The sequence below is a fragment of the Marmota monax genome, unplaced genomic scaffold (assembly GCF_021218885.2).
Source record: "Marmota monax isolate L192 unplaced genomic scaffold, Marmota_monax_Labrador192_F-V1.1 WCK01_AAM20220418_F8-fsc01713, whole genome shotgun sequence".
Taxonomy (NCBI): Eukaryota; Metazoa; Chordata; class Mammalia; order Rodentia; family Sciuridae; genus Marmota; species Marmota monax.
The window spans coordinates 20,154-46,213 of record NW_026692045.1 but is presented as its reverse complement, the minus strand read 5'-3'; the positions used below and the strand labels follow the sequence as shown (position 1 = coordinate 46,213).

At 48.1% G+C, this 26,060-nt stretch overlaps 1 long non-coding RNA gene across 1 annotated transcript; it reads left to right on the top strand.

Moving 5' to 3' along the window:
- The first annotated feature begins 10,879 nt into the window (after positions 1-10,879).
- On the top strand, positions 10,880-13,874 carry LOC131424584 (uncharacterized). The gene is made up of 3 exons (XR_009227870.1): positions 10,880-11,115; positions 11,863-12,056; positions 13,371-13,874. It is a non-coding gene; the product is annotated as an uncharacterized LOC131424584 (long non-coding RNA).
- The last annotated feature ends 12,186 nt before the right edge of the window (positions 13,875-26,060 follow it).

Genomic DNA, 26,060 nt, shown 5'->3' with positions numbered 1-26,060 from the left:
ACCAGTATTCTTCTGTTATAGGACCTAGGGTTGTGTGACCCTGCATCTCTTAATTTCTTATGAGGTGACCCATGGGGGGGGGGGCTGATCTCCATTTAGGCCTCATGTCCAGTGCTATCACTATGTTTCTCTACACCTTGGCTGGCAGATGATTTAGAAGCACTTTAGTCAGGGCACAACATAACTTTGGGGCACCTACACCGAGCATTTCTACTTCAAGGGCAGTAAGTGATTTTTCACCAGCTGCAGAAGGAAATGGGCATTTTCACAGTCTTCATTGGGCATGAAGGGAGACAGAGGGACTGGGGGGATGTGTAAATTTGAATGGGAGGTGTCACCTGTCTTGGTGTCAGACTGAGGTTCTGATGGCCATTCTGCTGGGTGAGTCCTTCCTCCTGGTTCAGCTCTTTGGTTAGGGTCAAGATATCTATGTGTAGTCCTAAGGAAAGCTACTTCCAAGAAATGGGGGTGTGGTAAATATAGCCTGCACCTGGAGGAGAAGAAGAGATTGCGTGTGGTCTTGGTAGGAAGTGTCCCAAAGTCAAGACACCTCTGGGATTCATAGGAAGCATTGATAATGTCTTCCTGGTTCACACCATGGGGTTGTTAAATCAAGACCAGGAGCTACCCACCCAACAGACACACAGTGCTGAGAACCTAAAGAACTAAGGATAATTCCATGAGCCTGGGCTGGCTTTTCCAAAGTCTTGTAGACACCTGGGTTCCCAGCCCAGCCCACCTTGGTGACAAAATCCTCTTGGAGCACAGCTCATCAATGTAGGGTAAGAGATCTGGATCTTGGTACAAGTTGTCCCCTTTTAAATGTCACCCCATTCCATGCTCTTCCAAGTTTCCCTTGGACTCCTCCATGGCCAAATGTGGGGCTTTTCACATGATGAAGTTGGACACCCCACCAGGTGTTCATAATGTCCATATATATCATAATGGCTTCAGGCATGATCTAGTCAGGCACCTTGATCTCTGGTACCACTAGCATTAGACTTCTGGTGGGTGAGCCTCAGGGCCAGCCTTTCTGGAGGTGCACACTAGGACAGAGGGAAAGGGATGATGCATACATGGTGGTTCCAGGTTTGCTCCAGCCATTTGGTGGAAGGAAGTGTGTTCAAGGGTCCTAATCTGGTCCAGGATGGCCCTGCACATTCTGACATCAGGACCTATGAGTGGTGACTCTGTACCAGTTGGACAATGTATGTCACATGGGAGGACAGTTTGAGATACCCATATTGGATATACTTGTGCCTCACAGAGTCATGTCCTGTGCAGAAGGTTTGTTGGCTCTTTGCATAGACAAGGGGAGAGAAGATATCAACTTAGACTAGGCCATATTCACTTCAAATCCAAGGGTAGTTGGAATCCCAGATGCTAGATTCTGTTCTTCTTGCAAAACAAGTATCCTACCCTGAACAAAATGTTCACATGTGGGACAGCAGACTTCATTGTTACATTTTTTTTTTCCTTTATTACAACTCCTCTGGAAATGTGTTTAGCTCTGTCCTGCTGCACAATATCAAGGACTGGAGAATGTGGAAGATAGAGCCTCTGTGGAATTAGAAGTGTCTGACACTGGAATCCATCATCAACTGAAGCTTTGGACCTTCCATCTCTACAGCCTCAAATTCCACAAACCTGGCAGGTAAGCAAAGCATAGGATTATTAAAAAAAAAAAAAAAGAATACTCATTGGAAAATCCAAGCTATAGCTTCATAGTAATGAGGATCTGACAGAAGGAATGGGCAACAGTGCTTAGACATGGGCCAGTCCAGTTCCAGGAGGGATCAATTCCCAATACAGAAACAGTTCTATGTGCACCCAACATCACTTAGCACCTGAAGAGAACCATGTGGGCCTTAGTGAACCAGGCACATTCCTTTATGTATCCCCCTGTGCAGCCCTGCCACTTATTCCAAGCTTCTCATTTCCCTGTCCTGAACCACATAGAAAAGCCAATCATCAGCATCTGGTCAAAGATATGATTTATGTAAGAGAACACCATGAATCCTCTATCGCTATCAATGGTGGTGTTAGGACTGTTTGCTCCAGCCATTTGGTGGAAGGAAATAGAAGAAGGGCCAAGGGGACAAGACTCAGGAGAGGTCATGAGAAAGTAGAAGCTATGCTGAAAGTATTGGGTTGCTTCCAAAGAGGGCTGTTTTGCATTTGATTGTTTGAATGGCAAGGATTACATGCAACAAAGACAAAAAACTCCAGAGGTGTGTGCTCAGGGCATCTGAGACACTGGCTTTCCCTGACCATGTTCTTCAAATTCCAAATCTCTTCTGGAACATCAGGGTTTAATTGTGGCATGTTTTGAGCTGGAGTGATCTATATTCTGTAAGAGGGTTTATTTCCCAGGTGGTTGGCCAACACCAAGCTAGTGAAACTTGTACCATGTGCACAGCCCTCACTGCTGAAGGACATCTCCTGAGCTTGGCTGGTTACTCCCCCACGTCCTAACCCTGAACCTTGAATGTTGAGGCCAGAGTTTCTGGGACTATTAGAGAGTATCCAGCTCTCCAGGTAGAGGGAACAAATACTTGGAGAGGTAAGTGTTCAGTAGTTTTCTCTGTGGTAGCAGATGCCCTTCCTGGCTGGGTATGAGTGACAAGACCCACCAGAACCAGCTGTGCAACCCACGTTCCGTAGCACTTAGGCCTAGCACAGGTCTCCGCCTCACTTTTCTGCCATCTCATAGATCAACTGGTAAAAGTTGTGTGTTGACATTCCTGCAAGACCCTCCTCCAGAGTCATAGTAGGCTTCAGTCCAGATAGGGTACAAAACACTGGCCTGGGATTCATCAGGAACAGTCAAAATCCACAACCCACACTTCATTGCCAGTTGACCTGACCCAAAACACACCTTGCCTTTGCCTCCTCTGTTCTGTCACTTTGACCACCCCATGTAGGCTCCATGCATCCAGGACATGCTCTCATATACTAGAGAGAACATCAAGTACTGTACTGGAATCTGATTTCCCTTGAATTCTTGATGTTGTTGTGTATTGTGACATGAATGTTTTTGTCTTCCAGAATTCATGAGTGAATGCCCTAACCTCCAGTATGATGGTATTTGGAGATGATGGCTTCAGTCGTTCTTAGGATTTTAATGAGATCATGAGGGTGGAGTTCCCATGATAGTAGTAGTACCCTTCTAGGAAAAGGAAGAGACACTAAAGCTGTTTCAGCAATAGGATATAACAGGTAATGCAGCCATTATCTAAAGCCTATCTGGCACCACTTTTCTGGGACACCCCAATTTCAGAACTATGATAAATGAATCCCAATGGTTTCAGCTGCCCACTCTGTAGCAGTGTGTATGGCAGCATGATTTGAGCAACCCAGAGTATAGAGTGTCCTGGGAGCAGGGTTAAAGCCTGAGACAATCCTACATCTCCATGGAGGATCCAAATGGAATGAGTACCCACTCAAGAATTCTGTACCACCTCAATATCCTAAAATGAAATTCCCCAGAACAATAGAACAATATGGGTGGGTGTTCAGAGAGATCTGTGCTGGTACCTCCACCCCTCTCCCTGACACTAGTTGTGATGTTGCCTGTCATGAACAATCAGGTCTATGCTAGAAGGTGAAAATACTTAGTGAGGGACAATCATATGGCGTCAGAGAGTCAATTCCAAATCCTGGTTCACATTATCCCCAGGATCCTTCTCTGACCTTGGGTCCTCCATGTGATGGTAATGCTCATTGGAAAGAAAGATTACTGCACTCACAGGGCTATGATGGGCAACTGAGATAAGGCACATTTCCTCCCCTGGTGTAAGATGAACATGGCTGGGAATGTAGGTCTCAGCTTATCCCTCCACCCTCAGGATGTTCCTTCCAGTTTCCCTATATCCCAGCCTCCTTTTTCCATGATACATTTTTTTTTTACCTTTCAAAGCTCAAGGAGAAGTTCTGGGTCCCTGGGGGGAACACTCACATGAGGAAGCAGGAAAGTGCTTCCACATCTGGCACCTGAGGAAGGTGCCAGTGGATCAGGAACTTGAAACACTGCCAGTGCCAGCAGTTTCCATAGATGCTGTGAGGTCCGCTGCAGTTATGTGGAAGGTAGGCAGTGTGCCCTCCCTGTACACTTCCTGTGGCCATTGGTGGGCATTTACTAGGAAGATGATGGGGGCTGGTTGGGCAAATGGTGGTGGTGCTAAAGGGTGAAGACCCAGGTGCCCATGGCCCCCATAGTTCCAGGTTCCCCCACTGGCTGAGGCAGGCATAATGGTCCTTTGGGCAGAAGCTGCTGTGAGGAATGGATCAGGATGGTCCTCACCCCTGGGGCCCTCCAGTGAGGGCAATCTTCTGAATGTGGCTCTCCTGGCCTCCACTTTGCCAATATTGACCAAAGTTGAATTGTCCAGCCACACACAAAGCAGGAACACCAGCTCCTGCTGCTATTCATATTTAAGGGTAAGGAGACTACACCTGTGGGTTACCCTGGGAGATTGGTGCAGTCACAGGAGGCAACACAGGCAGCACCCAGAATGGCTTGTGTGTTGGCACAGGAGCAGAGGGAAGACATGGCAGGTCTCTGAGGGGAGACATAGGGGAACCAGGTTCTGCCTGGTCTCAGCACTCGAGATGCTGTCAAAGCAAAGTAAAGGGGAAGTGGCAATCGGAGTGAGGCTCCCGAGCCTTTGTCACTGGGCATCTGAGGAGGAATCGCAACAGCTCAGGGTCTTATGGGCAGGGAAATCGTATGGTTTGCAACTTTCTCTGAGTGAATTTTAGGCTTCATTCTTCTAATTGAAAGTTATATCCAGAGAAATATTGTTCCCAGTACTCAAAGATTCCATGAACATGGTCTATAGTGATACCTCAGCTTTCCCTGACTTAGAGGCCCCTTGGCATTCTTTGCTGTCAATGGATCAGCCTCCTAGGCATCTTGCTGAAAACTGACTCTGCTGAGTGGCACCATTCCTCTCAGCATTCTCACCAAAAGGAAGTTCCAGGCACTCCAAAGGCCTATGTGAAGGTGACAACTTCATAATTTATGGCTTCATCATCTCCTCAGCCTGACTTTTGCTGATTCTCCTTGGAAAACCCTCTGTTTATTTCCTGGACTTGCACAACTAAACAAGAGCAACTGAATGAAATTTCTCCCTAGCTAGAGCCTGAGGAACCTTGAAGTCACCAGGAGCAAGCACATCCTGCCCAGAGTGTGGGTACTTCTCCCAGAGCTTCTAACCACAAACACAGGTGTGGACACAGATTCTGGCACCTCAGTGTATCTGTAAACAGGATTTTCCCAAGAGAATTCTTGACGTGGCAATAAGTAAACTACCACTTGAATATTTTGGCTGGAGGTGCAAAAGCCATGGTCGCCGAACTGTTCTCAACTTGAAATGAATCAAGGCAGTGGACCTAAACTGTACTAGTAGAGATTGTATTTTTCCCACCCACCCAGCTGCAAGAGAAATGACAGTTTTAGTTAAGAATGTTCTAAAAAAAGTAGAAAGAATGTCAATCATTCTTAAATCTTGAACCATGTGAGAAGCAATGCTAAAACTGAACACACTAGGACCACACTTGCATATATCAAATAAATGGTGAAAAGAATTGATTAGGCACAGAGGTATTTCAAAAGTGGTGGGAAAACATATGGGGGATTGGGTTTGATAGCTAAAAGGTAAGGGATTTCTTTTTGAGCTGATGAAAGTAATCTATATTTTATTGTAGTCATGAAATTGCCAATATTGTGGCAAACTCTATGAAAACTTTCAAATTCTAATATTTGATGGGTGATGTGAGTTATGTGAATGTCTTCCTAAAGTTTTTTTGTAATGATCTATAGCAAAAATAGTAAGATAGTAGCAGATCATGCCTCAGATGGTTGAACAGTGTGCCACAGCCTGGCCAGTATCCCAGGAAACAGGAGACTCTGATCCGTCCTGACCAGTGCACAGAGATCAGGAGGAAGTTCTTAAAATGAATTTCAATAAGGGTATAGCTCAAAAAGGAGACACACAAGGGGCTAGTCCCATTGGTCACTGCCATAAAGCACGGCTTTTCATTAATGCAGAGAGTGGGTCTTGTTGGTGGTGTCAATTGATGATTCCCTAACGTGCTGCAACTTCTCCCCCTAGAAGTCAGGTCTGGTCCTCTCATCAGGCCATCTACTCAGGAAGACCTTGGTCATGCTGAGGTTTTGTTCATCCTCACTGCCCAACATCACTCAGAAAAGGAGAAAGAAACTGTCTTTAAAAATACTGTTTCCAGGTTTACTTCTAGAAATCTGATTAATGGCACAGGGGCCTGAAGGCTGAAAAGTAGTGCTCTATCCAAATGAGATAGGAGCACCCAAAGTTGTCAAGAGGTACTTGATAAAAAATTGTGCCCCTGACTCTGATGGCATGGAACCTGTGTCCTATGAAGAACCATGGAGTTTGATTTTACATGACAGATCACAAACAACTTCACCTCCAATGAGTTTTGTGCATGTCTGAACTCACCCGAGTACTTTATTCCATAAATAGCACTAAACTTTGGCCTCCTTGCAATTTAATTATTCTCCTTTGCAAACTTCCCCATTTTGTTCATTGGCAAACCATGTGGTGTGTAGCTTTATTTTTTCTCATTGATTTGTAGAACTTGATTACATTTGGGCCAGCCACACTCAGTATAGGTCAGGCTGGGGTCGGGGTGGGGCCAATACTACCTATGGAAGGGTCAGAGCACTGTCAGTGGGGGGTGGGTCTGTGTTGGGATGCAGTCAGGACCTTCAGCCTGTTGGTCCCCCAATGAGTTCCCAGTCAGAACTGTAGAGGGGGTGGGAGAGGTATGAAGGCAGGCCTTGTCCTCTCATCAGGACACCTACACAGGAAGACCATGGCCATGATGGGGATCTATCCAACGATATTGTCCATCTTCACTCAGGAGAGAAGAAAGATGCTAAGAAAAAAATTCTAGAAACCTGCTTATTTCTAGAACCCTCATTATTTTCACAGGGGGGTGAAGGCTTAAAAGCAGCTCTGCATCCAAATGAGACAGGAGGGCCCAAAGATCTCATGAGGTACTTGATAAAAAATTCTGCATCTGTTTTTGATGGCCATGGCTACCACAAATGCCTCTTGGTCATTCAGAGGCTTTTGATTCCATAGCAGTTCTCTCCTGCTGACTCTACCCTGCAGTGGCTCTACATAACTCCACCCTATGGGAACCTTCAGTAGTCCCTAGTCTGGCATGCAAGGAGCCCCTCCCCAACCATGCCTAAGCAGAAATACTGTGGGTATCTTGGAAGGACACTACATGCTTGAGTTCACCTTTTTAATTCCAATAAGATTCCTTCCCCATCTCCTTATGCAAACAGTTCCTGTTCCACTTCCCCTTCTGTAGCAGCATGAGTCCTAATGAAGTCTCTAAGGGATGGGTATAGTTTGTATATTCATGACTTTCATCTCAACAAGAGCAGGTCAAGTTGGTTACACTGAAAACGGGCAAACTGGGCATGTCAGCCTGATGGTGGCAAGCACAGAGAATGCCCTAGAGCAGTGGCAAACTACAGCAGCTGCTAGGTGCAGCTGTCAGATGATCTCCAGGGAAGTGTTGGAAGCAGGTGGCTACTGATCCCAAGAAGGCAACATGGGAGTTTCTACTACTAGGAGCTGAGGGTCAATCTCAGGACTATTAACACTAAGATCTGAGAGCCACCAGTTAGTCCTCAGACCTCAGAGCTGTGAATACCAAGGGAGATGTGCTTTGCTTCTTTGTGATTTCTCTTCATAGCAGGCCCTCAGATGATGGGTAAGTGAGATGTTTAAGAGGCACAGATCATGAAGGAATGCACAGAGAAGATCCCCTAAACCAAGAGAGGCCTTTTCCATGGGGTGATTGAGTAGAATTTTGGGATCTTGTCTATTTTCTCACAGGATTAGGGTGAGGGCAGTCTAAATCTGGAAACAAGACCCAATAGATGGACACTTGTGCACCCTGGGTCCTGGCAACCCCAGTTATCTCCTCTCAGTTCTCACTGCATGGAGGTGCACAGACAACATGGCAGAATGCAGATGCCGGAGAAGATTTTTTTTTCCTACCAAACTGCCTTTATTCCCACTGACAGTCAAACAAGGTACAGCTTCCTACCAGGGCTTGAACACTATGACCCTCCCCTCTCAATACCCTCCCACAGCCCTCTTTCTATATTCATGATACCCTCCCACTCCCTTCATTTTCCTACAGGAACTGTCCTGTGTGAGGAAGAACCTTTGGCCCTTCCAGTGCAAAATAAAGCAAGGGTGAGATCTTGCCTGAGGGGTAGTCACCCCAGAGGTCACTGGCCAATATGACATATGACTGTCCTCAGGGCCTCTTCTTCTTTGGGTTGCCTGATGATGTGCACTTCCTCTTCTGAGGCTGTGAGGTTCAAACCAGCTCCAGATCTACATCTTGCCCTCCGGTGACATGGAGGGGCAGCCCACATTGTGTGAGTGTCCAGTGAGAGTGCTCTTCATGGACATGGCACCTGGAGGAGGGTGGGAGCTGAGGTGTCCTCTCTGGGGACGTGGGGCCTGGAGTGCTTGATATCCTGAGCACGAGGGTTTCATTCAAGGGGCCTGGATTTGGGACAGTCCCCAGGGCAGCAGGCAGTGCTGGGAGCTAAGAAGGAAATTCAGGCTTTGGAGGTCATCGACCACACTGCAGCCATTGGCTGTCTTATGTGGCCACCCAGAAGAAATGGCTTTTCTGTGACCTATTATACCTTTGTTCCCCAGGTTTAAGGAGGAGGATCTGCAGTTCTGGGGAGGATCGTTGGAACAGATGGTCCCCAATGAGGAAGACCCATTAAAGCCTTGGAGGATAGCAGTGTCCTTTGAACCCAGCAACTCTGGCTCTGTCGCCCTGCACCTCTTCTCGACCTGGGGAGCACCTCTGTGGACTAGTCCCCATGATGGACCCTTGATCATTGCAATGTTTCCATTTCTCTGAACTTCTGTTGGCAGCTGCCTCGGAAGATTTTGTATCCTATGGAGCATACCATGACCTTGAGGCATCTGCAAAGGTGCTTCTTCACAAGCTGAAGGAGGATATGGGCACTGGCCAACTCTTCTTCATACATGAAATGGGCCATAGGGATCAGGACAATCATATTTCAATGGGAGTTGGGAAGTAGGGCTGTCACTCATCTTGGTCTCAGAGAGACAGACTGAGTGTCTGCTGGTCACCCTCCTGGGCTTCCTTTCTGCTTGATATCCTGAACCTACCCATAGTTGTCCTGTCTTGTTCCTTTTTTACCTCCTACATCCTATTCCTGGAACAGACTCACTCAGGGAGACATCACAGACAGGATAAGGTTAAACAAAGTCCCACGGGCCACATGAGTAAGGTCCTGAGCCTTCCTCATCTACCTGTTATCCCTTGCTTCCCTCTGTATCTGTGGCCACTCCCTTTTCTGTCTACTTGTGTACTTTTGACTCCTAGTCTGCCATGTATCACTCTCTGCCTTACTCACTTTGTGTCTGTTACCAAGCCCCGGGAAACCTGTTTTCTTTACCTACTTAGTTCGACCTGGTGCCCTGTTCTTGTTGTCTACCTTTTGTTTCTCCCCAACCCCTGTTGATCCTGGTGTCCCTGCACTTGTTTATCAGGTGTCCCTGCCACTCTGGTGTATCTCCTATCCCTAGTCTACTGGGAGACCCTCCTTCCCCTGTCTACCTGATCAGTGGTGAGTCCTTCCTGCTGCTCCAGCACTTTGTTAGGGCCAAGATATTAATATTTATATATGGTTTGGAGGAAAGTAATTCTTTTAGAAAGTGGGGATGAATCATATTCTCTGCCTGGGGATGAGAAGGAAGAGAGTGTGAGTGACCTTGGGAGGAAATGGCCCCAAGTCAGGAGGATTTCTAGGAGAAAGAGGAAGCAATGTTGATACCATGTTCATCTACACCATGGGGTGGTTATATCCCAACTACCAGCTACACTTATTTACAAGTGTACATGCATGTGCAAATACTTTCTCTCTCTCTCTCTCTCTCTCTCACACACACACACACACACACACACACACAAGAAAAATCTGATATTCTAAGCTATGTAGCTCAATTCCATGGGTCCTGAAACCTTGTATACACCAAGTTTGTAGGCCCAGCCCACCTTGTTGACAAAGTCCTCATCAACATAGCTCAGGAGACTTAGACCTGGATATAAATTATCCTGTATTGGCTGTTGCTCCAGTCCTTCCTCTCCCAAGTTTGAAGCAAGCTCTCCTATGGACAAGTGGGAGTGCTCCTACTTGGCAAAATTAGTAGGCCCGAATAGCTCATCTATGATGTCCATGTACTCTTGGATGGCTTCAGGTGGGATCTCCTCGGGCACCTTGATCTCAGGCCCTTTGGTCTTGGCCACCTTATTCTTGTGCACCTTGGTCTAGCATGCCTTTGTTTCAGGTACCTTGGTCTCTGGTGCCTTGGGTTTGGCTGCTGACGAGCAGGCAGGCTGTGCCTTAGAGTTGGTCTTTCTGGAGGTGCACACTAGGAAAGGGAGGACCATAGTGGTGCATGAATGAGGGATCCATGTTCATCCCAAACACTTGGTAGTAGGCAGGGTTCAGGGGACCTAACCTGGTATGTCATGCATGAGGACAACCTGACCCAGGACCCAAGGGAGGTAACAGTGCACCAGATGCAACATCTAGGAGAGTCAAGTGGGAGGACATGGTATTGCATGCACTCTACCGTAACATGACTTAAGTCCCAGGCATCTAGTGTGTTGATTCTTTGGATAGGCAAGGAGAGAAATGAGATCTGTATTTGGCCCAGTCAGTACACAGTTCAAAGCTGGGTGGCAGGGACCTCAGGTGCTAGGGGCTGTTTTGCTTGTAAGACTGAATCTCCCATACTGAAGGAAAAGTTCTTATTTGGGACAACAACTTGCCTTGGCCTTTGTCACTGTTTAGACACTATCATGGACTACTGTGGGAATGTGGGAACCCTTCCTGGCTGTTGGACAGCCTCAGGGACTGGAGGCCTTGGAAGTTCCAGCCTTGGAGTTGCAGGAGGAGGTTGGCACTGGAAGACCCCTGACAACTGCATCCTTGGATCCTCCATCTCCTCTGCAGCCTCAAACCCCATGAAACTTTGTGGGATTTGGGTAAGGCAGGCAAAGGCTGAGCTGAAAATCAGGTTAGCCATACCAGGCAGGTGCTGGTGTGGGATTCTAGGCTATGGAGTATTCTAAATTACCAGTCAGGATCTAGTGGCAGGGATGTGGAGCTGTGTCCTGGAGTGGGCTGGACCAGTCCCAGGAGGGAGCTGCTACACAGGAAGAACAGCAGTTCTCGGGAAACACTATATCAACTAGCATTTGAAGGGAATCAGATCTGAGGGACCCAGGCAGGGCCCCTAGCTGACCCTTGCTCTGGCTCTCTCCTGTTTCTGCCAGGAAGCACACGATCAGATAAGTTCCTGAAGCAGGTCAGGGATGTGATTTTTGTTAGGGAACACCAGGTGTCCTGACCCAATTCAGGCATAATGAGGCTGGGACCATGAGCCCTGGAAAGATCACCTAGGAGACCAAGGTTACAGGTCATGTGGAAGTGGAAGTTAAACTGAGAACCCCAATTGATTGCTTCTAGTGAGGGCTCCTTTTCCCCATCCCTTGTTATAATGGCAGGGATTACATAGAGCAAAAGCAGTAAAGACCAGACATGTCCTTGGGGCATCTGGGGTGCTGGCTGCCCCTGACCATGCACTCCCCACCCACTGCCATCCTCTTCTGGAACATCAGGTTGAAGTAGTGGCCACTTTCATGAGTTATGATCGACCTCACTCCATAAAGAGGTACAAGTTCCCAGGCAGGTGGCCTGAGTGAACCCAGAGCAACTTTTCCCTTCTGCAGAGCCAGCAAAGCAGAAGCAGACACTCTGGCTGGGCTGGTTACTTCTCCCCATCCTGACCCTGAACCTCAAGGCAGAGTTGGAATCAGGAGTATGGAGCCTGGAGTTTCTGGGATTGTTGCAGAGAAAATGCCCAGGCCTCCAGCTGGAGGGAGCTGCTATTTGGAGAGTTAGATGCCTCAGAGCCAACACACAGGTAGGTGACAGGCTGTACCAGACCTTACTGTGCAAACCATGATCCCCCACCAGTAGATTTTGGACCCTGAAAACTGGCTCACTTTTCTGCAGACTCATAGAAGATCATTCTGTCAAAGTTGCTTGTGCGCTGCCATTCCTGCAAACCCTTCAGCAGGCCCTCTTCCATGGTTATGGTGGGCTCCCATTAGGACAGAGACGGAAGCACTGGCCTGGAATTCATCAGGATCAGTTTCCATAAGATCACCCTCCTTTATAACCTAACCAGACCAACATACATTTCTACCGTTGTTACATTTGCCCCATCATGTTCAACTCAAAGTATTGATATTGGGACTCCAGGACACTTATACCAAACATTAACACCAAGGGCTGCACTGGCCAGCATGATTGTGCTTGGATTCCTCAATGATATGGTGTACTATGTGCTGAATGTTTTATCCTCCCAAATTCACCTGTTGAATCCCTAACCCCCACAGGATTATATCTGGAGATTGCATTTAGTGCTTAGAGGGTTAGATGAGATCCTGAGGATGGTGCTTCATGAGGGCATTAGTGTTCTTCCTGGAGAAGGGGGAGACACTGAAGAGATATAAGTCATGTGAGGCCCACATGAGCCAGCTGTCTTTTCAAGCAAGGATAAGAGAGAGCATTTATGGGACTTTAGGTCAGATACCCTTTACCTGGGAATCCTGACTCAAGAACTGTGAGAAAGAAATGCCTGTGTTTCTGTCCACATTTTCCATAGCATCATGTATGGTGGCCCAGGCTGACTTAAGAGAGTGCACAGAATGGCCTGGGAACACAGATACAAACTGGGGCAAAGAGGAGCATCCCCATCCAGTATCCAAAGACAGCTCCCCCTTGAGTGTCACATCACCAGAGGGTCCCAATCAGGAGTTCATGACAGTGTGTATGGGTATCCATAGAGTTCTCTGTTGGGGCCAGCACCCCTAAACCTACTTGTGGTTGTGGTGTCCCCTGTGCCACGAACAATTAAGTCTATGTTGGAAGGTGAAATGACTGGGAGAGGCATGGAGTCAGACAACTTCAATTCCTGGCCCACATTACTCCCAGGAACCTCCTCTGACCTTGAGTCCTCCATGTGATGGTGATGATCATTGGAAATAATGACTACCTGCATGCACAGGCCTGTGATGGGCACCTGAGATAAGGCACATTTTATTCTCTCCTGTGAGGTGAATACGCCTGGAAATGTAGGTGACTCAGCTTGTCCCCTCACCCTCAGGACATTTCTTCAAGTTCCCCTACATCCCAGCCTCCTCTTTCCAACCCATGCTTTTCCTCCTCACAGAGCTCAAGGAGGAGTCTGAGGAGAACACTCACACGAGGAAGCAGGAAAGTGCTTCCACATCAGGAGTCTGAGGAAGGTGCCTGCGGACCAGGGTCTTGAAGCGCTGCCAGTGCTGGAAGTTCTCATAGACGCTGTGAGGTCTGCTGGAGTCATCTGGTGGCACTGCAGCTGGGAAGGTGGGTGGTGTACCCTCCCCATACACTGTACCTGGCCATTGGCACACATTCATTGGGAATATGATGGAACCAGCTGGGCAAATGGTCTTGGTGATAGAGGCAGAAGGCCCAGGTGCCAGTGGATCCCATAGTTCTGGATCCTCCCACTGGCTGAAGAAGGCACAGTGGTTCTCAGGACAGAAGGTGCTTCTATGAATGGAGCAGGTTGCTCCACACCCCCACAGTTGGCCTCCGGGGCCCTCCAGTTGAGGGGTGCCTGAGTGTGGGCAATATTCTGAATATGAGGAGGCCCTGCTGGCCTCAGTTGTGGCCCATGTTTTCCAAAGGTTAAGAGCCCTGGCACATATGATTGTCCAGGGTAAGCAGACAGCACCAGAGAGTTACCCTGGGAGATGAGTGCAGTCACCCTTGGTGCCAGGGGCAGCTCCCAGAATGGCTGGTGTGTTGGCACAGGGGCAGCTGGAAGAAAGGGTAGGCCCCTGAATGCAGACATGTGGTCACCAGGATTGAAGTTCATGCCTGGTCTCCGTGATGCAGATGCTGTGGAGGCAAAGCAAAGGGAAGAATGGGGGAGGGGAAATGGCAGCAGGATTGAGGCCCCCCAGTTACTTATACAGTGGGAATCCGAGGACAAATGCTCACAACTCAGGGCCCTGTGAGCAGGGAAATTGTGCATTTTGCAATATCCCTGAGTGAATTTCATGCTGTGTTCTCTTAGTCATAGTAATACATAGAGAAAACTCATTTCCAGGACACCAGAATTCCCTGTTTTCTGAGACACCTAAGCTTTTCCTGCCTCTGGAAGGCCCTTTGTGCATCCTTTGCAGACAGTACATTGGCCTCCTAGGTGACTCCCTAGAAGTGGACCAATTTGACTCTGCTCAGTAGCACCATGCCCCTTCTCATGCAGGTTCTCTAGGGTCATTTGGGAAGATGACTGTTTCTAAAGGTTATTGCTCCATCACCTCCTCAGCCTTGTTTTGCTAATACTCCTTGTATATCCCTCCACTTTTTTCCTGGGCTTCCACAAACAAGCGAAAAACACCTGAATTAGATCTCTGCCTAGCTAGAGGCTGAGGAATCCTGTAGTTCACCCAGAAGCACATCCTGCCCAATATGTGGGTGCTTCTCCCAGCACTTCCCACAGAAAATACTAATGGGGGGACAGATTCTGGCCATCTGTGTCCACAGTGTTCACTGATTCCTGCCATGATACAGGAAATTCCTTTCCCAGGGAAGAGGTCTATGTGATAGACACTGAGTTCCCAAGATCCTCTCCTGGGCTGACCAGTAAAGGCCACTGAGGTTTATGAAGTTGATGGGATGGTGAGGATTGGGGTTTTCCAGAGACTTTCACAGCCACTGGATTTTTTTTTATTGGGCCTGGAAATTGGAGCCATTCTAAGGTCCTTTACTTTGTGTTCCCAATAACGGGAAGGAAAGTGTCACAGAGACTCAGGCCTGTGACAACCTTGCCAACCTGTGGCAAGGTTGTTGGGATTACATCCCTGTTCACCAGGACATTATGCAGAGTGTAGTCAAGGAATGGGAGGTGTACCACACTTCAACACTTTCATGTTTAATCAGGAAACCTGCCTAAGTTCAAATGACAGTTTGAATAGGGCCCCATCCTATAACTTTAGGCTATTTTCCTTCTTGTCTTCATAAGAACCCAAGTCATCTTCAAACCCGATCTTGGAAAATGAAGACCACATGTGCTCCCTTTTCATGGAGTACAAACCAAATCAGGAAGCTAAGCAAAGTCTTTGTGTCAATGTAAAAACAATTTCACAGAGTGTATGAAAGTGATAATGATTCAGAATACCTCACAGAGGCCCAAGTATATGGTGGGTGAAGTTTCCTGGGTTCCCTGCCCTTCAGGAATCAAGGACACCTGGTGTCAGAATTGACAGAGAAGTTTTCCTGGGCAGGAGGTTGGTGAGGTGTCCTGGGCTATGGCAGTTGGAGTGCCCTGCAGCCTCACCCACAGAGAGTATATCACTGCATTTGTGGTCATTGAGAACCCCACTGGGCAGTTTCCTAGCTAAGAACATTTCTATCCATTGCCCAGTTATGATCTAAGACTCTCTGTCAATACCCTCAGAATGATATCCCAGGCAGCTTTCCTGTATCTGAAGAATGGACACAGGGCTCAGCATCTCAACTCCAGGGAACCCTAACTGACCACCAATGTGACACCATCTGTGACTGCCTAAAATCCATGCAGTGACCTGTGTCCATTCTACAAGGAATCAATCCCTTGGCCACTCTCCTTTCTCCAGACCCAGTGTACTTCCCCTGATTTGTCTGGACCTGGGTCTTAGGAACCCTCTTCCCCATGAGCAGTATCAGTCTTCCTGGGGCTTCCTGGGCCATGTCAAGTGCATTGTCTAAGGTTTTTTCCTTCCCTTATTTCTGCTCAATGAGTTGACCACAGGGGAAGTGCTCCATTCTAACTCCCAAGGGTTTGGGGGGTGACTGGCCCTCAGATAACAAACACCTGACCCTCCTGGATCACCTCCTTCTAAAGGACAGGCAGGATACCTGACACAGTGTCTCACAATCTCCATGGTGGGAAAGGTCAGTACAGGAAACAGAGAGTGACCTCTCTGTAACAGATGCTCAGGATCCAACTGAGCCAAGCTGGCCAAAGTTTAAATGTAAACCCCAGTAGAATGTTGGATCCAGACATTCTGCAGGGGAGAGGGGCCAAGGGGAGCTGGCCTGGGGGGGGGGGGGCTTGGTGGACATTCCATGAAGAGCTCTAATAGGTATAGAAGAACTTTGAGTTCCCTTCAGGCAATTCAGGGGTGACACAAGTGGTGTGTGCCTCTGGGTTATTTTGAAGTAGTTTCTAAAATACACAGGAGAGGGGTGTGACAGGTGGCCCTCTCTTTGAACAGAATCAACTTTGCTCCCTCTGATGGGCAAGACCAGTGAATCATGGCTCTCATGAGCCACAAAAATCATGGGTATAAACAGTCAATACTCTAAAAAAACTGTGGAGTATGGATTGTGTTTTATGTATAAAGTGTTTTTTTTTTTCTTCTTGTTGTTGATTTTGATGTTTTTTAATCTCATCACTGGCTTGCAAAACACACAGTTGGGTGTTCATAAAATATTAACACCTTATTATAAGTCTTTTTCAACAAATGGCAGGAGGGGGACAAACTATGATAATCAGGCACAAAAAAGAAGCTTCTTTCATTCTTTCTTCATTTGTTATTTATTATTTCCCACGTTGATGTAATCGTTGATATAGCTGGTCGGGCTTTTTTTTAACCAGTGATATAAAACATTCAGTGTAGAAAAACTATCTAGTCCTCATTCCACAGTTTTTGTTGTTGTTTTATTTTGTTTTTAAATAACTGTTTACTACTGTAAGACAAATACACACACACACACCTGAGTTGGGATAGTTAATACAAACTCAATACACAAGTAACTCTCCATAGGTAACTCATCTTCATATACAAGCTCACACACTCCCAAATATGAAGAAATAACTCCCTGTCTTCCAAAATGCAGAAGCCTGCCATCTTCATACCACACAATGAATATATTCATCCTACTGTTCCACAAAATTAGTAACTGACCAGCCTTCACACACTCAAATACATATGTATGGGTAATGAAAATAAAATTTATTCAAAATCCCTTGTACCAAAACACCATGTCCAGAATGTACAGATGTCCAGAATGTACAAATATCCCATTTCTTGGAAGTATTGCTTTTCGTAGGACTACACATGGAGATCTTGACCCTAACCAAAGAGCTGGACCAGGAGGAAGGACTCACCCAGCAGAATGGCCATTAGAACTTCAGTCTGACACCAAGACAGGTGATACCTCCCATTCATTTTTACACATCCCCCAAGTCCCTCTGTCTACCCTCATACCCAATACAGACTGAGCATGGGCCATTTCTGTTCTGTAGCTGGTGAAAATGCAACTATTGCCCTCAAAGTAGAAATTATCAGTGTAGGTGCCCCAAAGTTATGTTGTACCCTGACTAAAGTGCTTCTAAATCAGCTGCCAGCCAAGGTATAGAGGGACATAGTGATAGCACTGGACATGAGGCCTATATGGAGATCTGGCCCACCAGGGGTCACCTCATAGCAAATTAAGAGATGCAGGGTCACACAACCCTAGGTCCTATAATGAAAGCACACTGGTATCTTCCTGCACTGTTGTGAGTCTTCCTCAATGGGTCCCATTAAGTCCTCCACTCTTCCCTGGACCACAGAATCTCTTCTCTAAGCCTGGGCCAGAGAAGGGCAGTGGGTCCCAGCAGAACTTCTCCTACGGGAGCCACATGAGAAAGCAGAGGTGTTTAGTGAGGACAACCATGACCCTCCATACCCTGGACATCCTCCTGGCTTCCCAGCACCTTCTGCTGTGCTGCAAACTGTCCCACACCGAGGACTTCACAAATATCCCTTCATCCCTGGAGGCTGAGCAACACAGGCTCCTCAGCCTCAAGGAAGAGTCCTCATCCCTATCCCCCTCCTGATGCCAATCTAGGAAGTGAGCTACAGCTTGACATTCAATGCCTGCAAGAAAGACACACTATTCTGGGTCTCATCTCCAGGTCTCTGGAAAGAAACATATGGCTCTGGGGCTGATTCCTATTGCCCAGCATCTGAGAGGAAGTGTCAGTCATCAGACCCCAGAGGAAGAAGAAGAGACATTGAAGACAGTAGCATGGGTATCTGGTGAGCCAACCTCTCAGGAAGGGTCTTGGTGAGATCTCACCTTCACTACATCCTGCAGCACAAGGGGCAAAGATCCTTGTCATTCAGAACTGATCCTGCTAGTCCTCAGGAAAGGGAGGGCAAGGAGAGGGCACTGGGAATGTAGGAGGAAGGCCAAAGGTGGGAACTGGAATGGGAGAAGGAGAGAGGTACATACCTGGGGCAAAGCTATACATGGCGGGAGTTGACTGTCAAGAGTGAAGAAAAAGCATTTAGTAGAGAAATGTTCTCATGGCTGCTGCCTTCTGCTGTGGTGTCTGTGCTACTCTGTCGGGTGAGGACTGAAAGGAGGAGGTATCTGCAGATTCCATTCCTCAGGGTACACAGGTGCAGGGCCAAGCCCTTGCCTCCATATTTAGCCTGCACCTTCCACTGATGCTGGAAGAAAAACAGACCAAAAGCTTAACAGAAACCCAGTCATTATGTTGTTTACATAGCCTCAGTTAATTTAAGGGGCCTTCTCTGTACATCCCTTCATGAACTGTGTCCCATAACCATCTCTGTTACCAACAGGCTGAGGGTTCAAACATCCATCTGGAGAGCAACCACAAATAGGAAAAGTGCACCTCCCTTAATATTATCAGTTCTGAGTTTCCAGGGCCAACATATCTCAGATCTTAGCATTCACAGCCCTAAGAGTGAATGACAGTGACCCTCAGTGTCCAGTGGGAACAGCTCTGCCACTGTGTTCCTGACAGGAGGAGAGAGTAGCTACTGAGAGTTCCCTGGAACTCTTTCAACAGCCAGAACTAGTAGCTCTTAGCAGCTCTCCATTGCTCTCTGTCATTCTCTTTCATAACTGTCCTCAGGATGAACTTCCAGTCTGCTTTCAGTGCCAGCAGCCTTTCCTGTAACCAGTTCTTAGTAAAATCAGCTCTACCTGCTCTACTTGAGATAAAAGGCATGTATAGGTTGAATATAACAATGTACTTGAGGCCTCACTAGGAGTTATGCTGCACCACAAGGGTAAGTGATACAGGCACTTTTTGCATAAGGAGATTGGGAAGGAAGCTCATTTTCTTAAAAAGAAAAAAAAAAGCTGGGCTCAAGCACACACAGTATCCTTCCAGGAAACCATGGGACTTCCCTGAGGTATGGGTAGGAAGAGGCTCCTCATACAGCAGACAAACGACAGCTAAGGAGATTCAAAATGGTGGTATCATTGAAAGAGATTGAAGGATGGAGTCATCTCAAATATACCTGTGACCAAAGATAATTCTAGGTCACAGTGACATAATTGGGTCAGCCATGGATGTCAAAGACAGGGAAACCAATTTTTTCTTTCCTTTTTGTTTTTTTGGTGGTGCAGGTTATCCATATATGGCCCCAGGAAGCAGACATCAATTGCCATGTCCCTTAAATATATCTACTAACAGACACCTAAATATTTTTCCTCTTCACAACTATTGCTACTACTTCAAGACAAATACACACACACACCTGAGGTGGGGTAGTTAATACAAACTCAATACACAAGTAACTCTCCATAGGTATCTCATCTTCATATACAAGCTGACACCCTCCCAAATATGAAGAAATAACTCTCTGTCTTCCAAAATGCAGAAGCCTGCCATCTTCATCCTACTGCTCCACAAAATTAGTAACCGACCAGCCTTCACACACTCAAGTACATGTGCATGGGTAATGAAAATAAAATTTATTCAAAATCCCTTGTACCAAAACGTGATGTCCAGAATGTACAAATATCCCTCCTCCATTTCCCAACTATAACAATCACATTGCAAGTGCAGAGAAAACTACCCAAATGCCTTCCTTAACATAGCCCATATGCAAACACATATATATCCAAACTCCCCAGGGTGTGTTCCTGGGAAAAAATATATATATATATACAAGACCACCACAAGTAAAATATTACAAAAACCAGAGCTGACTTTCCCTTGATCTCCAATATCCACACAGAACAAGAAGATGACCATCACCACTTGGTCTGACCCACACTTCTGAACACATACTACATTCTCGTCAGGCAGTCAAAACAGAGCAAGATCCAAATTATGAATGCACATCAACACATTAGGGACCCCACCACCCCATCAAAGGAACAGAGAAAACAACCAGAGCCCTCTGAACTCCTACTAACCCTCCAGGACCAGCGCGGCGACTCATTTTCTCACCCAAATAACCACCCCGTGATCTCATGCCCATCAAAATGGAAGGAAAACTTCCTGGCACCCAGAAATATCCACAGGGGCCCCCAACAGCCCACCAACGCATATGTGAGACCATATCATCAATTTCACTGCCGCAATACACACGCACCACAAATTAATAAGACAACATGACTCTCTTTATTGCACACGACTTGTGGTCACAGGGTTCTCCCATCATCATTTAGGTGCTCTGTCCAGACGCGCCCACCAACAGCCCACCTACGATGGCCCGTCAATCACGGGGTGACTACAGCAGACTCAGCACACTTGGCTCAGTGTGTTCCCTTCTGCAAAGTTGCTAAGGACAGGGAAATGAGCGTCCTTCAGCTAACAACCCGGATGCCAGCTGACAGTGTCCCCAACATTCACAGGTTTCAGGCGGAACAAGAAGATGACAGTCACCACTTTGTCAGACACCTACAGGAGCCTCAGACCTGCTGACCAGGACCGCGCTTCTCAGGCACCAAACAGGTGCCCTGGAGCCGGGTTTCGCACAGGCTGCAAGGGACATGGATGGAGGATGCTTCGACGTGGGCGCGGCACTGGCCATCTCGGCCCTCACTGCCAGGCCTGCTGCGGGCGGCCTGCATCCCTGGGGAGGCAAGGCCGGGCCTGGGCTGTCTGGCGAGGCGCAGGGGCCAGAGGAACGGGCAGGGACACGGTGGGGACGGAAGAGGTTCGCGGGTCCAGTACCTAGAGGCCTATGGGACTGAGTCTGGACGCCGCCATGGGAGCCCAGCTGGCCCGTGGGAACCCACCGTCTGTGCTCGCGCCTGTGCCTTTCTCCGCACGAGCCCCAATGGACGCTGGAGCCATTGGATGGCAGCCTGTGAGCGCGCCCTTCCATCCAAGCATGTGCTCAGGCGCGAGGGATGCAGGAGGAACACCGGTGGCCCTGCAGGAGGAAGAAATGGGTCGGGAAGCCTGCAAGAGGTCTCGGGCAAGAAGGCTCCCCATAAAGAGAGGCTTACGGGACTAAGTCTGGACGCCTCCATGGGAGCCCAGCTGGCCCTTGGGAACCTGCCGTCTGTGCTCGCGCCTGTGCCTTTCCCCGCACGAGCCCCAGTGGACGCTGGAGCCGTTGGATGGCAGCCTGTGAGCGCGCCCTTCCATCCAAGCATGTGCTCAGGCGCGAGGGATGCAGGAGGAACACCGGTGGCCCTGCAGGAGGAAGAAATGGGTCGGGAAGCCTGCAAGAGGTCTCCGGCAAGAAGGCTCCCCATAAAGAGCCTCTGGGCTGGTCCTTCTTTCAGTGGGAGCACCTGAAATGACAAAGTGATTTTCGCAGTTGCAAACTGGTCATGCCTACAGTAGAGACCACCCTGCTGCAGTCCTTGGAAGCTAAGGAAGCTCTCTACCCTGTGCTCCTTCCCATGGCCAGTTTGCACAAATTGAATTTGACTAGTGTTATTATATGAGCACCTGTGGTCCAGCAGTTGGAAGCAGTGCAAACTGAGTGCATGGGGTAAGGGCTTAAGCTCAGTGGCAAAGCACTGACCAAGAGTATACAAGGCCCTGAATTTGACCTTGGTTTAGCAAATAAAATTTGGTCTCCAGCATTCATTACAGTGTATGATTATTTTTAAAAAATTTAAAAAACCTCTGGAATGAGAACATAGTTTTCTGCACTGCATATTTTATATCACTGCTTCAAAAGAAATAACAAAGGAAGAAAGAATGAAAGAAGATTCTTTTTAGTGCCTGAATATCATGGTTTGCCCCCCTCCTGCCATTTATTGAAAAGACTTATAATAAGGTGTTAATATTTCATGAACACCAAACTGTGTGTTTTGCAAGCCAGGGATGGGATAAAAAAAATCATCACCAACAAAAACAACAAGAAAAAAACACTTTATACATAAAACACAATCCATACCCCACAGTTTTTTAGAGTATTGACTGTTTATACCGGTGATTTTGTGGCTCATGAGAGCCATGGTTCACTGGTCCTGCCCATCATTGGAAGCAAAGACAATTTGGTTGTTGAAAGAGAGGGCCACCTGTCACACCCCTCTCCTGTGGATTTTAGAAACTACTTCAAAATGACCAGGAGGCACACACCACTTGTGTCACCCCTGAATTGCCTGAAGGGAACTCAAAGTTCTTCTATACCTATTAGAGCTCTTCCTGGAATGTCTGCCCAGCCCCCCCTCCACCCAGGCCAGCTCTCCTTGGCCCCTCCCCCCCTGCAGAATGTCTGGATCCAACATTCCACTGTGGTTTACATTTAAACTTTGGCCAGCTTGGCACAGTTGGACCCTGAGCATCTGTTACAGACAGGTCACTCTCTGGGTCCTGTACTGACGTTTCCCACTGTGGAGACTGTGAGACACTGTGTCAGGTGTCCTGCCTGACCTTCAGAAGGAGGTGAGCCTAGACAGTCAGGGGTCTGTTATCTGAGGGCAGTCACCCCAAAAACCCTTGGGAGTAAGAATGGAGCACTTACCCTGTGGTCAACTGATTGAACAGAAGTAAGGGAAGGAAAGAGCCTTAGACAATACACTTGACATGGCCCAGGAAGCCCCGGGAAGACTGATACTGCTCATGGGGAGGAGGGCTCCTAAGACCCAGGTCCAAACTAATCCGGGGAAGTACACTGGGTCAGCAGAAAGGACAGAGGCCACGGGACTGATTCCTTGTAGAATGGACACAGGTCACTGCATGGTTTTTTAGGCAGTCACAGATGGCGTCACAGTGAGGGCTCCCTGGAGTCAAGATGCTGAGCCCTGTGTCCATTCTTCAGACACATGGAAGCTGCCTGGGATATCATTTTGAGGGGACTGACTGAGAGTCTCAGATCATAAGTGGGCAGGGGTAAGAAGTGTTCTTAGCTAGAAAACTGCCCAATGGGGATCTCAAGGACCACAGATGCAGTGTGATAGTCTCTGTGGGTGAGGCTGCAGGGCACTCCAACTGCCATAGCCCAGGGTCCCTCACAAACTTCCTGCCCAGGAAAACTTCTCTTTCCATTCAGACAGCAGGTGTCATTGATTCCAGAAGGGCAGGGAACCCAGGAAACCTTAGCCAACATAGATTTGGGCCTCTGGGGGATCTTCTGAATCCTTATCACTTTCACACTCTCTGTGTGTAGCCTCAGCTCATTGTTTTCAAGTCAACACAGAAGACTTTTGCTTATCTTCATGGTTTGGTTGGTACTCCATGATAAGGGAGCACATGTGGGGTGTTCTTCATTTTCCAGGATCAGGTTTGAAGATGACTGGGTTCTTTTGAAGACAGGAAGGAGAATAGCACACAGTTAGGAAGGGGCTCTACTCATATTGTCATGGGAACTTAGGCAGCTGTCCTGATTAATACATGCAAGTGTTGAAGTGTGGTACACCTCCCATTCTTTGACCTCACTCTGCATAATGTCCTGGTGAACAGGAATGTGCTCCCAACAACCTTGCTACAGGTAGCAGCTGGTGCAGGCCTGAGTCTCTGTGACACTTTCCTTCCCATTATTAGGAGTGCAAAGGAAAAGGACATCAGAATGGCTCTAATTCCCAGGCCCAATAAAAAAATGACCAGTGTCTGTGAAAACCTCTGGAAAACCCCAATCCTCACCATCCCATCAACTTCATAAACCTCAGTAACCTTTGCTAGTCAGCCCAGGAGAGGATCTCCGGGACTCAGTGTCTATCACATAGACCTCTTCCCTGGGAAAGGAGCTCCCTGCATTATGGCAGGAACCAGTGAGCACTAGGATCACAGATGGCCAGGATCTGTCCCCCATTAGTGTTAGGTGTGGGAAGTGCTGGGAGAAGCACCCACATGCTGGGCAGGATGTGCTCCTGGGTGAACTACAGAATTCCTCAGCCTCTAGCTAGGCAGAGATCTAAATCGGGTGTTTCTTGTTTGTGTGTGGATGCCTAGGAAAAAAGTGGAGGGGTATACAAGGAGTATTAGCAAAAGGAAGGCTGAGGAGGTGATGGGGGAGTAATTTTTAGAACCTGTCACCTTCACAAGTGACCCTAAAGTCCCTGCATCTGCCCTGGAGAAGATCCCTTTCCTGTTGGTGAGAATGAGGAGGGGCATGGTGCCACTGAATAGAGTCAAATTGATCCATTTCTAGGGAGTCACCTAGGAGGCCAATGGAGTGTCTGCAAAGGATGCACAAGGGGCCTCTCAGAATCAGGGAAAGCTGAGGTGTCACAGTCAACTGGGAATCCTGGTGTACTGAAAATGAGATTTCTCTGGGTAGAACTATGACTAAAGGAACGCAGCATGAAATTCACTCAGGGACATTTGCAAACTGCACAATTTCCCTGTCCAAGGGCCCTGAGCTGTGAGCATTTGTTCTCAGATTTCCACTGAGTAAGAAACTGGGGGTCCTCAATCCTGCTGTCATTTTCCCTCCTCCATTCTCCGCTTTGCTTTGCCTCCACAGCATCTGCATCACGGAGACCAGGCATGAACTCCACTCCTGGTGACCACATGTCTGCATTCAGGGGCCTACCCTTTCTTCCAGCTGCCCCTGTGCCAACACACCAGCCATTCTGGGAGTTGCCCCTGGCACCAAGGGTAACTGCACCTATCTCCCAGGGTAACCCTCTAGTGCTGTCCACTTACCCTGGACAATCATATGTGCCAGGGCTGTCCACCTTTGGAAAACATGGGCCACAACTGAGGCCAGTGGGGCCTCCTCATATTCAGAACATTACCCACACTCAGGCACCCCTCAACTGGAGGGCCCCAGGGGCCTTCTGTGGGGGTGTGGAGCATCCTGCTCCATTCCTCACAGCACCTTCTGCCCTGAGGACCACTGTACCTGCCTCAGACAGTGGAGGGATTCAAAACTATGGGATCCACTGGCACCTGGGCCTTCGCCCTCCAGCACCACGACCATTTGCCCAGATGGCCCCCATCATGTTCCCTATGAATGCGCGCCAATGGCCAGGTAGAGTGTATGGGGAGGGCGCACTACCCACCTTCCCAGCTGCAGTGCCACTAGATGACTCCAGCAGACCACCCAGCGTGTATGAAAACTTCCGGCGCTGGCAGCGCTTCAAGACCCTGGTCCGCAGGCACCTTCCTCAGACTCCTGATGTGGAAGCACTTTCCTGCTTTCTCATGTGAGTGTTCTCTTCAGGCTCCCCCTTGAGCTCTGTCAGGAGGAAAAGCATGGGTTGGAAAGAGGAGGCTGGGATGTAGGGGATCTGGAAGAAAGGTCCTGAGGGTGAGGGGACAAGCTGAGACCCTTACATTCCCAGATGTACTCCCCTCACACCAGGGAATAAAATGTGCCTTATGTCAGGTGCCCATCACAGGCCTGTGAGTGCAGGCAATCTTTGTTTCCAATGATCATCACCATCACATGGAGGACTCAAGGTCAGAGGAGGTTCCTGGGGGTAATGTGGGCCAGGAATCGAAGTTGGCTGTCTGACTCCATGCCTCCCCCAGTCATTTCACCTTCCACCATAGACCTGATTGTTCTCAGCACAAGGGACGTCCCAACCACAAGTGGGTTTAGTGGTGCTGGCCCCAACACAGAAATCTATGGCTACCCATACACATTGTCATGAACTACTGATCAGGACCCTCTGGTGATGTCACACTCGAGGGGAAGCTGTCTTTGGATACTGCATG